The sequence below is a fragment of the Microtus oregoni genome, unplaced genomic scaffold (genome assembly GCF_018167655.1).
Source record: "Microtus oregoni isolate MIOR12 unplaced genomic scaffold, Mior012 000009F_ref0000495, whole genome shotgun sequence".
Lineage (NCBI taxonomy): Eukaryota > Metazoa > Chordata > Mammalia > Rodentia > Cricetidae > Microtus > Microtus oregoni.
In genome coordinates this window covers 44,931,918-44,946,780 of record NW_024543068.1, presented here as the reverse complement: position 1 = coordinate 44,946,780, position 14,863 = coordinate 44,931,918, and the positions used below count along the sequence as shown (strand labels likewise).

The 14,863-nt window shown below is 36.5% G+C and overlaps 1 protein-coding gene across 5 annotated transcripts in view; it reads right to left on the bottom strand.

Moving 5' to 3' along the window:
• Nova1 (NOVA alternative splicing regulator 1) overlaps positions 1 to 14,863 on the bottom strand; it is a 121,342-nt gene that overhangs the window by 58,335 nt on the left and 48,144 nt on the right. Inside the window, exon 1 of one of the 5 annotated variants that reach the window (XM_041658317.1) lies at positions 11,354 to 11,447. The exons of the other annotated variants lie outside the window; for them this stretch is intronic. The gene's annotated coding sequence lies outside the window, so the exon portion shown is untranslated. Of the gene's footprint in view, positions 1 to 11,353; positions 11,448 to 14,863 lie in introns of those variants that run through there. 5 annotated transcript variants of the gene reach the window in all.

Sequence of the window (14,863 nt, the reverse complement as noted above, 5' to 3'; positions counted from 1 at the left end):
GTATTAAGTCACCCTTACAATACCAAAGCTATTGTTGCTTAGTAACATGCATTAGTACTTCATGTTTTTAAAAGAAGTTAGTAAACAAAGCCACAACAACGAACAACTCATCTCATTTTGGCTTTTTTTTTTTATAATAAGGGAATTATACAATTAGACCAAATATGTCTTTACCATGTAAAAGCACTGCAACTGTCTAGCTTTATTTCTCTCTGTTATTGAGATAATTCAAGCTTAAGCACACCCTTGGGCTTTGCAGTTCAAGGAGATTTACAGCACACACAATGACGAGGTCTATCCAAGTATATCCACTATTTCATAGTCTCACATGAACCTTCCCAGTCAATCACCCACGCAGAGATGAGGCTCAGATTTTCCACTCCATTTCCACTGCTCAAATTACTTTTGCTGGTCCTCTAGCCTCTCCTACCAGATGTACATTAGATGACTTGGTGCCTTGCCACAACTCACAACACTTTAATGAATGATCTGGCTCCATTAGGACCAGGTTTTACTAGCTAATCTTATTAATGTCTAATTGGCTACTTATTAAGGAAATATTAGAAGATTTATTTAGATTACACTGATTTTTATTTCAAATATTTATTTCAAATATATGAAAATATTCATTTTCATAGTTTGCATTTCTTGGTTGAAATATCCCATATTTTACATATTCCATTTATTAAAATTTTGAATCAACTTCTTTTGTCTTTGGCACCACTATGTGCTTATTCTGGCACATATACTATACCTGAGTTTTATTTTTTTACTTGTAATATCATATTTTAAGTGATTCTTTTCATATCTAGTATATTTTTGTTGAATTCTGTATATTGTAGACACCATGTTCCTTCAAGTCTGAATTATGATACCTATAAAATATATAGGGATTTTTTTCCCCGACAATTCATTCCTGAGGAGTCAGCTTTACTTAGCTGAGGCTTAATTTTAGACTTTCTTAAGATTGTTTTTTAATAACCCTTACTTTAGATTTAGGTGATTTGTCAAAAAAAGTTCTCAATAGGGAAAAATAACATTATTGAACGGACACTACATCCAAATATTAGAACACACACGCATCCACTTGCTCATGGACAACAGTGACCCTTACAATGACCCTGAAGAAAAAGATAAACCAGACTTGCTTTAAAACATCCCAATCAGGGCGCGAAGAGATTGCTAAGTGGTTAAGAACACTGCCTGTTCTTCCAGAGGACCCAGGTTCAATTCCCAGCACCCACATGGTAGCTCACAACTATTTTTAACGCCAATTCCAGGAAATACAACACCCTCACACAGACATAGATGCAGACAAAACAACAACACACATAAAATAAAAATAAATAAATAAAGAAGAAATAAAACAGGATGGTGAGGTGGTGTATGCCTTTAATTCTAGCACTTGCGAGGCTGGGGCAAGTGGATATATGTGAGATTGAGGCCTGTAGTGGCATTTCAATTGTATTTTAATAAATAAAGCTTGACTGAAGATTTGAGGGTAAACAGTCCCACTGGTCAGCCTTACAGACCAGGTAATGATAGCACATACCTTTAGTCCCAGTAGACATTAAGACATGCATCTTTAATCACACTAGGCACACAAGTTGCCATAGAAACTAGGTGGTGCCTGCCTTTAATCACAGTGGTGCATGCCTTTAATCCCAACTCTAGAGAGTATTATAAAACGGGAGGAAACAGCCCTTAACACACAGTCTCATTCTGAGATTTCAGGAGGCAGGATTGTCATTTCGGACTGAGGTTGAGGTAAGAGCCAGTGACTGGCTGTTTTGCTTTACAGGTCTTCAGGTTGAACCCCAATTACTGTCCTTGAGTTCTTATTAATTGGGCTTCAGACACTGGCCTTATCTATAGGAGTTCGAGGACAGCCAGGGCTATACAAAGAAATCCGATATCGAAAAATAAAAAAATATCCAAATCACATAATTTTTCCCTCAGACTACTTTCTCTCATATCTACCCCTGGAAATTAGAACATCCCAAGCACAGAAGAGTGCAGGGATTTGGATTTGGACTGGGGTTGGGGAACTCCACCCTGATTCTGTCACCACCTGCTAATCTGAGCAATAATTAAGATCACAAACACAAATGAACCTTCTGACCACTGACTGCGAGAGTCCTTATCTCTCTAATTTTGGTAATTCTCTGATTATTCAAATTTTCTGGCTGAAATGGTGAAAACTGGCTCTTCATTCCCTATTGACAGGCTAGTTTCCTACTTAGCTGGGGCTAATGATTAGTCCACTTTACTCTGGTTTAGGAGTCTTCCAAATGAAGCCAGTCCGATTTAGGAGACAAATTTGTCCTCAGATAAATGTCCCCAGGCATTTAACGAGAGTATCTTATGTAGTTATAGTTCCTATGTAAGAGTGTGCCAAGGGAGGGTAAGAGTTGGAAACAGCAACATCTGTTTCACGTATTATGTTTCTAGACTTCATCAAAGCACCTACTCAGAAAACAGCAATAAAATATCACTGAAACTAAACCAACACTAAGTGTCCCTAAGTATTTTATGTGTGGCCAGTACTGTGATGGGCATTATTGAGTACAAATTGGCTCAAAAATAAAAAACCCCAAACACCTCTTAATTAAAGAGATGTACTGATAAAATTTGCTTTCCTATTATGTCCAATAATTGACTTGAATTACAGATATGATCATAAAGGGTACACCGTGAAAATTCTATGAGAAAAATTCTCATTTATAAAAGTATCTTAAGACATGAAAAGAATGCAATACAAAGAAAACAGTATAAGCTTGAATTCACAAAAAATAACTAAAACTTTATGCTTGTGGAAATGCAAGAAAATATATCCACAACACATATACCTAGAAAAGCAGGGTTGACTATCTATAAACAATTCTAACAGCTAAGAAACAGGAAAAAGAAACATAGAGTAAATGTGTTCACAATTTGTATTATAAAGACAAGCAATCAACAAAACAAACCTAATATAAAAACACCTAATATAAAAGCGTTTTTAAATTGTAAATTGATCAATCTCACACATGGACATGTGTTTTGGTCAAATTCACCAATTTTCTCCTCTCCAATTGTTCAGTATCCCTCTAACAATTTTTCTTCCAACACTGTGTGTTCTTCTTTTTGAAAAACTCTCTAAGTCCATTTACTAATCAAATGTGCACTTGGGCATGGGCGCAGTATATGATGTCCTTCAGAATTTGATGGTAAGACTCCAATATGGAAGACACCCATATCTGAGTCAGAATGTGGAGAAATCAACATAGAACCTACCTGAACGATTCATTCAGACTGGCTAGCTTTCATAATGCTAGAAGATTCTATGCACATGAACAGAGGGGAAATATATTCAACCGTCTTACACTATGAATGCTGTGAACTACAATGATTCAAAATTTGTAACTGGTACAATAACAACACTAATGTTCTGAGAGTTATTGACTGGGTTGACAGTATGGTCTACAAAATCAAACTCAGACTTGGTACCTTTAACTGGACTTAAAACTTACTCTGTCCATGTTATAGGCCCAGAGAACCTAAAAGAATAATTCTGTTCAATCAACGAGGTAATAAACTGAACCTTAAGTTCTTACCTTTATGCCCATCTAGATAAGCACATCCCTTAACACTTATCAGATGAATTTCTTTTTGAGGATGAACATGGAAACCCACAACTGGTATTATGAAACTGTGGGGGGTCCTGCTCTAAATTGAACATCTATATTATTTATACTCCCTTACCGTAAGGCCTGAGGATCATCCAGAAGAAGGGCAGAAAGATCCTAAAAGCCAGAAGGAGAAGATGTCTGCAATGAAACATTATTTGTTGGCCATAACAGGACCACTAAACAGATGAGCTCACGTAAGATCTAAAGAAGTTTAATCTAACCAAAATCCAAATGAATGGGTGAGGGTCTCATGAAGTTTCCCTTCTGCTCTCTGGTAGAGTCATTTGCTGCATGAAATGAAAGGTAGAGTCAGTTCTCCATGGATGCAGGCCTCAGAAGACAGAATATTTATGAAAAATAATTCTTTTTCCAAATAGATGCCCTTGTTCATAAAAAAGAGTAATTTTATTCTCAAAACACATTTAAAGAAAGGCCTTGCAGGGATAAAATTGGGGTTAAAGCTTAGGAGAGTATCTTTAAAGAAAGCTATCAAGTGCCAATTCCTGCATATGTGGTATGAGTAAGGTAGTTTGGATAAGAAAGTATCTAGGACTGACTAAAAAGGAAGAACTGGGCATTTGATGTTACTTATAATTTTATATTTTATTTAACCTATTAAAATGAGGCTCCTGAGGAAAAAAATTCTGCAAAAGACCACAGTTGAGAGCAAGTCACTTATAAAGAATAAAATCGAAATGCTTGAAACTGAAGTGCATTCATGTTCACACCTTGCAAAATATAGCATCGGATTACTTTTTGTATTTAATAATTTAGTGGGTGCATATGCCATGCATACCTCTAAATTTTCCTGCTTATGCTTTTGTCAAAATACTAAGGAAAATATATTAAAAAGGACCCTTTTCTTCCTAACATAAAATTTGCAATCAAAGTGGAAAAAGTGTAATTCATTTTGCTAATGCAAAATAAAGAGCATGCTTAAATTATTTCAACTTTCATGGGTGTAGAAATAAGGTGTTTCTTAAACCTGAGAATCACTTTGCTATCTTTATAGCCTGTTTGATCCCATGGGGAATAAGGACACCCCGGATCACAGGCATATGAAGGGTGATCTAGGGAAGTACTCCCAGACAGCTAGCTCATCCTCTCCAGGTGAGATGCAGCTGGGCCTCAGAGCTGCCGCCTGCTCTACCTTCCTTCAGAACCTCAACAGCTAGTGCAGAGAGACGTGACAATGAGGCAACCTGATAATATCAGCAGGGATGGCGTGAAAGAGAGCACAAACAATCTAAAAGCACACTTCTAATGAAACAGAAAGAAGACAAGGCATACTTCACTGAATACTGATTTATATTCTTTTAAACTTTAACAATACAATAAAAACACATTTTCTTGCTTATTGCATTTTCTGCACTCATTTGAAACTTTTCTAACAAAGCAGACAGAGAATCTTTATTAATGATCGCTACTTCCATGCTGCTTTCACTTTTTGACTATCTAATTTTTATGTATTTGCCTGAAATCTATCCTAAATGATACCACTGTTGATGTTCAACTGAGGGTAGCAGGTTAGAGCTCCATGGTAAACAAAGACAACTTATTTTAGCTGCTACTCAAAACAGTAATAAAATGATACCTGATTAAAGTAGCACTGTTGTCAGACAATCTAACTCTAGTTCATTCCTATTATGATGATTATCTCATAAGTAGCCCTCTGGTTGACCAATAACCTACTAAACACTGTCATCCTTGACAATATCTCATGTTAAAATCTGAAACCATCAAGGATATTAAACCGAAGAGGGAAAAAAAAAAACAACTAATAGAAAAGGAACAATGACAGGCTATGTGATAGTTTACTTTTACTTGTAACCAAAGTTACTTGTAACACCTTGATAATCCCCTCACACTAAAGTCACTGTTAAAAAATGAGCTAGGACTACTGAGAACTCAAGAACAATGGCAATGGGTTTTTTATCCTACTGTATGTACTGGCTTTGTGGGAGCCTAGGCAGTTTGGATGCTCACCTTACTAGACCTGGATGAAGGTGGGTGGTCCTTGGACTTCCCACAGGGCAGGGAACCCTGACTGCTCTTTGGATTGACAAGGGAGGGGGACTTAATTGGGGGAGGGGGAGAAAAAGGGGTGGCGGTGACGGGGAAGAGACAGAAATCTTTAATAAATAAATAAATTAAAAAAAGAAAAAAATGAGCTAGGATATTTTTTAAATGATGTAAACATAGAGGGGAAAAAACAACTATATGAGCATGAACTAAAACCTAAAATATTTTTGCCAAAAGTGATGATGAACAGTCCCCATGGCTAAAACCCCAGGAGGCATAAGGTTGCTCTAGCCTCTCAGTTTTTAAAGGAAGAAAACAAGATCTGGTTTATTAATTACACAACAAAATTTATCTATTTCAACCATAGTTTTTCACAGTGAATCAGTATTTTAGCAATGATATACCAAACAAATAAAAGTCGCAAGCAGTGAGGGATTTGTTAATAAGCAATTTAGTGGATGTCTCAAAAATACAATTTAGCCATGAGGAAAAACTAACTACTGATTATATAATAATGTGGTTCTAAGACAGAGAGAAAAAATTTATTTTAACTGCCAAAACCAACTGAAGACTACCCGAAGCATTTAGGGGCAAAGCATTGCGGTGGACACACAGGCTTATGGAAAGGCATGGAATGACTAAAAGAAAGAGCATCCAGAGAACACAGAACTGCCCACAATGGCCTCAGTCTGGGGAGTGGCTGTAACTGGACACTCAGTGTCCTACTCGGTAGCAATTTTCAGTTTCAGCTATGGCTCAAAGATGAGAATATTATGTTCTGATGACTACAAGTGAGGGGGCTGGGCTCCAATATGGTAACTGTCCAAGCAGTCACAAATATAAGTACAAATTCTGAGACACGAGCTTATCCATTGAGAAATAGAAAAGAAACTCAGTTTGTTTTCCATCCTAAAGTAGGACAATGGAAGGGGGGTGATAATTCATTGGGAGTAGGCAAAGGGGGGAGAAAAAGACAGGGTGGAGGAGAGCAAAGAGAAGAAGAGGAAAAAGGAGAGAGGAAGGAAGAGGGAGGGGGGGAGATTGGGAGGGAGGGGTAACAAAGAACATATAAAAGCATTAGTGGGATAGTGCCTTAGAAATAAACAGACTCCAAACTTGGTAAGTCATGAAGAAGACAAAGGCATGAATGTAAGGAGGAAGGAGGTGACGGGAGTAGGGGGAAGATAAATGAGCCCGGGGGGGGGGGGGTGAAAAGAGTAACCCATTACCACATGTATGGAATTGTGAAAAAAGCAAGTTAACAAAAGTAATCAAAAAAAAGAGTACTTTTTTCTTTAAAACTTATACAGAAGATTGCCAATTAAACAAGGCAATTTCAGAAAAAAAAAAAATCAGAGGAAGATAGAGACCAAGAAACACAGCAATGAAGGGAAAGAGTTGACCAAATCAAGGGTGACAAGGCTGAAGAAACAAGACCAGGGTTTACAGAGACTTCCAGCCTACCTTTACCACATGTAAGTTCATTCTTACTTCCAAGAGAGAGTGCCAGAAGCAACAGCAAATAAACAAGAAAAAAGGAAATGAGATAACATTCATGAACAGTTGATTATCAAGAAAGAAAAACTTAATCCTCAGAATGGAACTTCAGGTACAATGACAGGAATGAATAAGGTTGCTGTGATTTAAACCCTTGGGAAGTCCGTTTCTTTAAATGATTTATTACAGTGCAAAATGATACGCAAATTGGACTAACTTAGTACACAACCAGACCTAGATGCAGTTATATATATGGAGCTGGGAATCCACTTTATGGATACAAAACATCAAAGTTGCTTCATAATAAATGTACAATAATCATATAAGGATGATATATTACATGTGATAATAATCATCTAGGAATAAGCACAGGTCCATGTAGATGGGGTCACCTATACAAACAGAGATGGGAAGTAGAAGGTCTAGGAAACATCTTACTGCAGAAGAACCCACAATGATGACTGAGGGGTGAGTTGGCTGCACAGAGGACAGTGGCCCAGTGGCTCAGGTCAAACATGGACAGAGGTATAAAACAACACACACAACACACACTCTCTCTCTCTCTCTCTCTCCCTCTCTCTCTCTCTCTCTCTCTCTCACACACACACACACACACACACACACACAATGTTTTTTTTGTTTTTCAAAGCACTACTCAGACTTCAACATCAGTCACACACACAGCCTGAAAGCAAAGAACAAAGTTGAAAACCAAGGAGGATCAGATCACACACTGTGACAGGCACTTGGATTTCATCTCCCACACCGTGGGCAGGGAGACGACAGGTTTGAGCAACATACAGTTTTCAGACACCACACATGCAGCAGATGCTAAGCACTCTTTCAAGTATGTTTATTATTTTCCCCACAACAACCCTGTGAGGTAGGTGTAATGATACTCAATTAGCAGTCAAAACAAAACAAAACAAAAACCTTAAACTTGTTAAGCAATTTACACTTGATTAAGTCACTACATATGACAGTTGGGATTCCAGATTGCACTACCAAAATACATTAGAAAGCTGATACACACATAAATACATACAACTACACATCAACATGACACATGGCAATTTTTATCCTGAAATCAACAAAGTAATAAATGTGTACTAATTCAGTATTATAACCAGGTTTGTAGCATCAGTGGCTTTTTATGAAAGCATATCAAAAATTCAAACTAATAATACATACAGAAAATATGCTACATTCACAAAAATAAGCAGAAATCAGTTGATACATAAAATAAGAAACTCAAAGACTAGAATATTCAAATACGATTTTATTTCCTTTGATTCACTGAACACTCTCTGGACTCAATTAACAACCAAAAGCTCCTTAACATTTATTTCTATGATATGTAGGTTAGAACTGCATACACTACTCTATTGAAAAATATCTTTTGAATGACAAAAGTTGCCTATAATATGCTAAAGTCTTCCTAAGTGAAGTAATTAAAATACTGGCCATTTTAGCATGAACCATAAAAATAACTGTTTACTCAGTAATACAGATCAAAGTCATCTCTCTGTGACTTTGTAAATAAAATACCCAAAGTCTTCACCTCCTGATTAAATACAATAACTTGCTAAAAAGTTAAAAACAAAAGTCTGGTTTTAAAACATATATATATACATATACATATGCATATACATATACATATATATATTCTACACCTGTTTGGGATAAATGTAAAATATATTCCTATCTCAAAATATACTCTGTAAAACTGTGGATAACATTTGAAAATTCAAAATTATGGGTTAAAGTTATTTAAAACATAGCTAGATGTTACCAGAACATTACTGACAGGTGTCTAAGTACCTATCATTTAAGCAGTTAAAATTTTATATTATTTATACATCTGCTTTATTTTTTTATTACAAATAGAAAATTATGCAGTGTATAAATCTGAATATCTATTAATGCTTAATTATTCTTATCCTAATATTTATTTCTGTACCAAACGGTGAAGTGAATGTTAATTTCATAGTAACAATCACAATTGTAGTTCTAGCCAGAGCTAGCAAGAGGAGCCTGTTCTCCTATAGAACAATCATGTAGACATGGTTAGTATTTATTCTGTGGTGTGATAATAATGTCTAACTAACAGACAAATGCTTCCAGCTCATGTGCAAGACACAGTTTGTTGTGATTTCACAGTAGAGGATCTGCATCAAGTTCAAGGGACACAGGCCTGAGCTCAATGCAGTTCCACCTAAAAGCCCCTGCTGGAATTACACAAATTAGAACTACATTTTAATAACTTCCATTACCACATACTAGCTATAAAACTTAATTCTCGGAATAGCTTGGAACACATATAACAAGTACAGACGATGACCTTTAAGATACAAAACAAACCCAAATAATATATGAAACATTGGTCTTCCTTCCAGTGCTAATGAAAAGAAACACCAAGCAACAGTTTTGATTTACCTGTTTTTAGAACAAGCAGGAGTGATAGTGGTTTTAATATTTCAGAAACTGATACTTCCTTCTTGCTAAGAGATAAACTATTTTACATCTACAATCTACATGATACTTCAAAATACTAAGTTTAGTTGGCCTTTTATTAAGTCTTGAGTCTACACAAATAATGATTTGAAAATTAAAAGGTATTTTGGTAATATTTAAATAAAATCTCACTCTGAATATAGTCTGTTTTTCTAACTCATTTGATTAAAAAAAAAAGTTAGTGAGAATTCTATTAAACAAATTTAAAAAACTGTGTTTCCAAACACTGTTTTTCTACTACAAAATCAGAAAGAGTAGAGACTCTTGGGAGGAACACTATTGTCTTTGACACTACACCCACGACACTCAGATGTTTGCTATGACAAATATGCTAACTAGAAGAAATTCTCACCAAAACATAATCCAAAGCACCAGTTTGAATACATGGACTTCAAACTGTGTTCAACAAAAAGATTCAAGGGGGTCTCTAGAAAAAAAACCCTTATTCTATCTATATCTACTTCTTTACACAAGTAAATAAAAAAGCTCTTTTGAAATTAACCTAATCATGTGTGAGGAAGAATCTATCGATATAGATGTGTATAGAAGTATTTTCAATTTATAGTTCATAAAGGATAGTTATTTAAACCGAGTGACAATACGTGATTTGTGACTAAGACTCTAGAAAGATGAAGGGGCCCTCAATTATTTTTACAAAGAAATGTCAAAAGGCTCTTCAGAAATAAATGAAAATAAATAGACAGCAAATCATACCACTGAATTAAAAACAAAATAAATAAAAACCCTAAAATAGTAAAATGAAAACATCCATACACAGAGTATAACAATACAAATGAAACTTGATTTTTTTTTAAAAAAACAGAGTTTCACTATATAGCTATAGTATATGGGTATCCTGGAACTCATTATGTTGATCGGGATGGTCTCAAACTCACAGAGATCCGCCTGCCTCTGCCTCTGAGATATGGGATTAAAGGCCTGTACTACCACTGGTGGGCTGACTCTTTGATGATTTTTTTGAAGACTCTTGTCAAATAAAACTTTTTAATGGATTTTTTTAATAATAAAATGAATACATTTTCCAAACAACAAATACTAAATAAAGTACTATTTTAAAATTGGTTATATTAACAAAAATCATTAAATAAATGGGAGACAGAGACAGAAATATATTGTGTTTTAATATTTAATTGTTTACTTTCTCCCATGCCTGGATTCAAAGCATTTTTTTTAAAGTTCAAACTTGGTACTTCCAAAATAAAGAGCCCAGATAACCCTGTGGTTGTTTCAAGACTGTCACAGAGGCAGCATCAGCACCAGTGAGGATGGCTGAAGAAGATGCTCTGCTGTAAGAAGATACTGATGGCCAACCTTAACAACATGGCTCTACTGCCTTAGGGACGCTTTGGATACTTAAAAACTTGAACAGAACTTGATTCCTTGATTTTGGTTGGTGAAGAATATACCAAAAATATTTTAATTTTCTTTGGTTTTCATAACGTGATTTTCAAAAATGGTCCATCATCCATGTGGTATTCATCTTGGTACCTATCACAAATCACATGTAGAGCCAGGGAGAGAGGTAGTGCGTTTACGTGAGCTCCACAGACTTTTCAAGGGCGTTTCCCAGCTACCTGCTACTGTCTCTCCCTGAGTCCCCAGTCTCTGCGGGCACACGAGACACTTACAGTCTATGGAGCACTCCTAGCAGTGTCAGTCTGCAGGTGGCCCAGTGGAGAAAGACCTTCTGTACAGGCCCATGCACAATGTCTTCTGCAGCTCTCAGCACCTAGGGGAAAGGGCGCTGTTAAACACATGCTGCGTTCCACCTCAGTAGTGGCTGCAACTCGGTGGTGGGTGAAGTGATTCCTGTACGTACATACAGGGGTGAAAAGTACTATAGAAAATGAACATACTAAAGAGCCAAAGCGACTGTGTGGAAACTGCCACAGCGAAACGGAGTGCATCACTCCGTCACGAGAGACCTACACAGATGACTGCCATCCATTTAAAGGCGGGATGTTAAGAATGACCGCAGAGAACAGAATTCAGCTGTTCAGTTCACAACACAATTATAAACCGAATTTAAAACATGTGAAAAATAAGCCCAGGTATATATTCATTAGGACATTATTTCAACCGAAATCCATCTAAAATAAGTAAATATACACAGTATCATCCTTTCTTCTTCAGCTACTTCACTGGTTTTGTTGTTTTAAGATGACAATCAAGGAGGGAAGGAGATCAAAGAAGCCTGAGATACCAAACTTGAAGGAAGCTACAAAATGTGTCAGAAGAGAAATACAAAAAAAGCAATTTCAAAATTCTAAATTATTTTAATTTTTAATGAAATGACTACTTATCAACATCTAGTGGCAAATTCTATTTCAAATTACAGAATTTTAAAACGTTTCCATACTCAGGATAACTGTCCTCCTCCAAAGTTAAGCCAGGTTCCAATCTAGAGACAGACGTTATCCTTAGACCACATAAACATTATTAGTTAAGAGTGAGATGACTTTGGCTCATTAATACCCAAATCAATTACTGCATTTTGAATTTATGACAGTAATACTCTTACATACAATTCACTTTTGATTGCACACTGGTCTTACTATACCATATCTGGCAATGACTAGCAACTTTCAAAGAGCCAGCTCAAGTTAGGAGAGGTTCTTTACCATGTCCACGCTCATCTACTGGTACATAATGTTACTTTCATTTAGCCATATTTTCTAAAGTTGAAAATCACAAAGGCGTACATCTTAACAATTCTTTGAAATTACAAAACCATCAAAGGTAAGTTGAGGCCATGGCCTGCATTAGCCTGAGTCCCCCAGTGATATATTACATTGGTCTGCCTCTTATACTACACTCCCTTCCAACAATGCCAGCTATGGAAACCTTGGCTCCAGTTGTTTGTAGAAAATGATTTATTTCACTTCCTTCATCTCTCATTCCTTTCCATCACACATTAAGTATAAAAAGTCATTAAGTTTGTAAAAATGCAGCAAGAGATTACATTTTTGCAAAGATAATGCTATTAATGCTCTGGCTTTAAAAATTATTTTCCCAAATCTTTAGAAATGCGGTTTTCTGAAAATAAAAGATAACACAAATTCAAAAGTATACATGTCTGTAAAGAAAGAGTCCTTGAACTGCCACAAGCAGGTATGTTGCATCCTGAAAATACACCTGAAGAGCTCCATAATATTTTGAAAGTGTGTGTGGTGCTTCTTAAATGAGATGTGCTCTAAAATCAGGAAACTGAGAGATAACTTTCACCATTTATTCGGGCTACTAAGTGAGCAAAGAGTTTGTTAATGGACATGAAAAAACACAGTGATCCCAACCATTCCAACATACAGAAACCTTTCTATACACTTCTTATGACAAGGGTTAGATGGTACGTACTGATATGTTAAAAATAGGTAGACAGCAAGAGAAAGGTAGTTTTATGCGAAGGCACAGATGAGAGGGGCAAAATCCAGAATTGAATGCACAGGCAGGAACCTGTGAGGACAAGGATATGACAGGCCCAAATAAGTTATGAAATTATAGCACATTTTCCTCTAAGAAGGACATTTAAGCAAGCAGTCTGTGAAACATACTCTAACACCACCTTGGAAAATGAAATTAATTAGAGATCCGGATAATTCAACTGATGAAATTATTATAGGAGCATAAGATTCTGGAATACTAAATGTGCTTTCAAAATAAAACTTCAGGGTATAGAATCCAGCTTAATGGCAGAGGATTGCTTAGCATCTATAAGGACGTGAAAACCAGCAAAGTACTGCAAAACAGACAAATAGTAAGTTATATACTGTGTTAATCCCTGGGCCAGCAAGAACTATGGAATAAGTCAAAGGAATTTCTTAACGTTTGAGTCTAAAAGCAATGATTCATTCATTCACTCTACAACAAAAACACTATTTTTCTATTTCAGGTACCATGCAATAGACTGGGTAAAGCATTCAAGCAAAGGGTCAACTGCCTTGAAAAGTATATGCTAACAGAAGAAATATCAAGCCATTCATATAAGATCCAGTCAATGCTTGGAAATAGCGTATAAGGTCAAAACAAAGCCAGGTTACGGAAACATACGGGACACGTACTGTTGACAGGGTGCTCAGAGAAGATCAAGAACACAGAGCATTTCAAATCCGGTGACCTGGCACAACAACTCCGCAAGCAGGCTGATGATTAAGCACGATTAAGTTGTGGAATGGACTTCAGGGGACCCAGCAAGAATGGAACCACCAGTAAGACTAGCAAACGCTGTGACGGCATAAGAGACACAGCCTTCCATAACTTACACAAGTGGTCATCCCTCAGCTCCTCGTACTGAAGAACGACTCTCTATATACCAGTCATTAGGCAGGAGAAAATTGTTTCTCTGACCCAACTGAGATGTACAGTGACACCAAGGGGAAGCAGTTAAGTTGAGTTCTAAAAAGCCAAGGGAAGGCTGTTGTAGCTAGACTTCTGCTTCGTAGATTTGCTTATTATCTCAAACCTATTTCTTTCTTCTGCTTCCATTTGAAAAGATGAAAAAGAGACCCAAAGCTGCTACAAGCTAGAATGAGTTGGAGTCACTGTTCTCAAAGTGCCTTGCCTATCAAAGTTACTCGATTTTATTCAAAAGGAACAGCATGACCCAGAGGTGATGTACAGTGCAGAATCAAACAGAAAGGATAAAAAAAGAATAATCCAAAATGAAATGATACACTCCAAAAATACTGCTCCTAAAAATATTTTATAAACATGCATATTAGTGAGCTATCAATTGTTTCTAAGACTTCAAGCAATGCAGGGGAACTAGTTAAGTGCAAGGCAGGTCATCAGAGACTGGAGAAAAGCAAGAAGAAATATCTCAAATAAGTAAGCCTTTTCCACTTCACCTCACTTCCCCCATGTGCCAGTCCAGGGGTAGAAATGGCAATTAGTTAGCTCATTCTCTAATCACAGATGCAATAGCAGTGAAGGACTTTGTGTTACCTCTTCTGCTGCCACATCCCTGGACAGTCCACATCTACACAGCATCAAGTAACAGGGCACATAATGCTATAAACTGACAATAAAATTATATAGATTATACAGATCTACACTTGCGCACCTAGAACACACAACAGAAAGAGGGAGTCCTAAGACATGAATTTGAGCTATTACTTCTCTATGGGTTCCACTGAGTACAA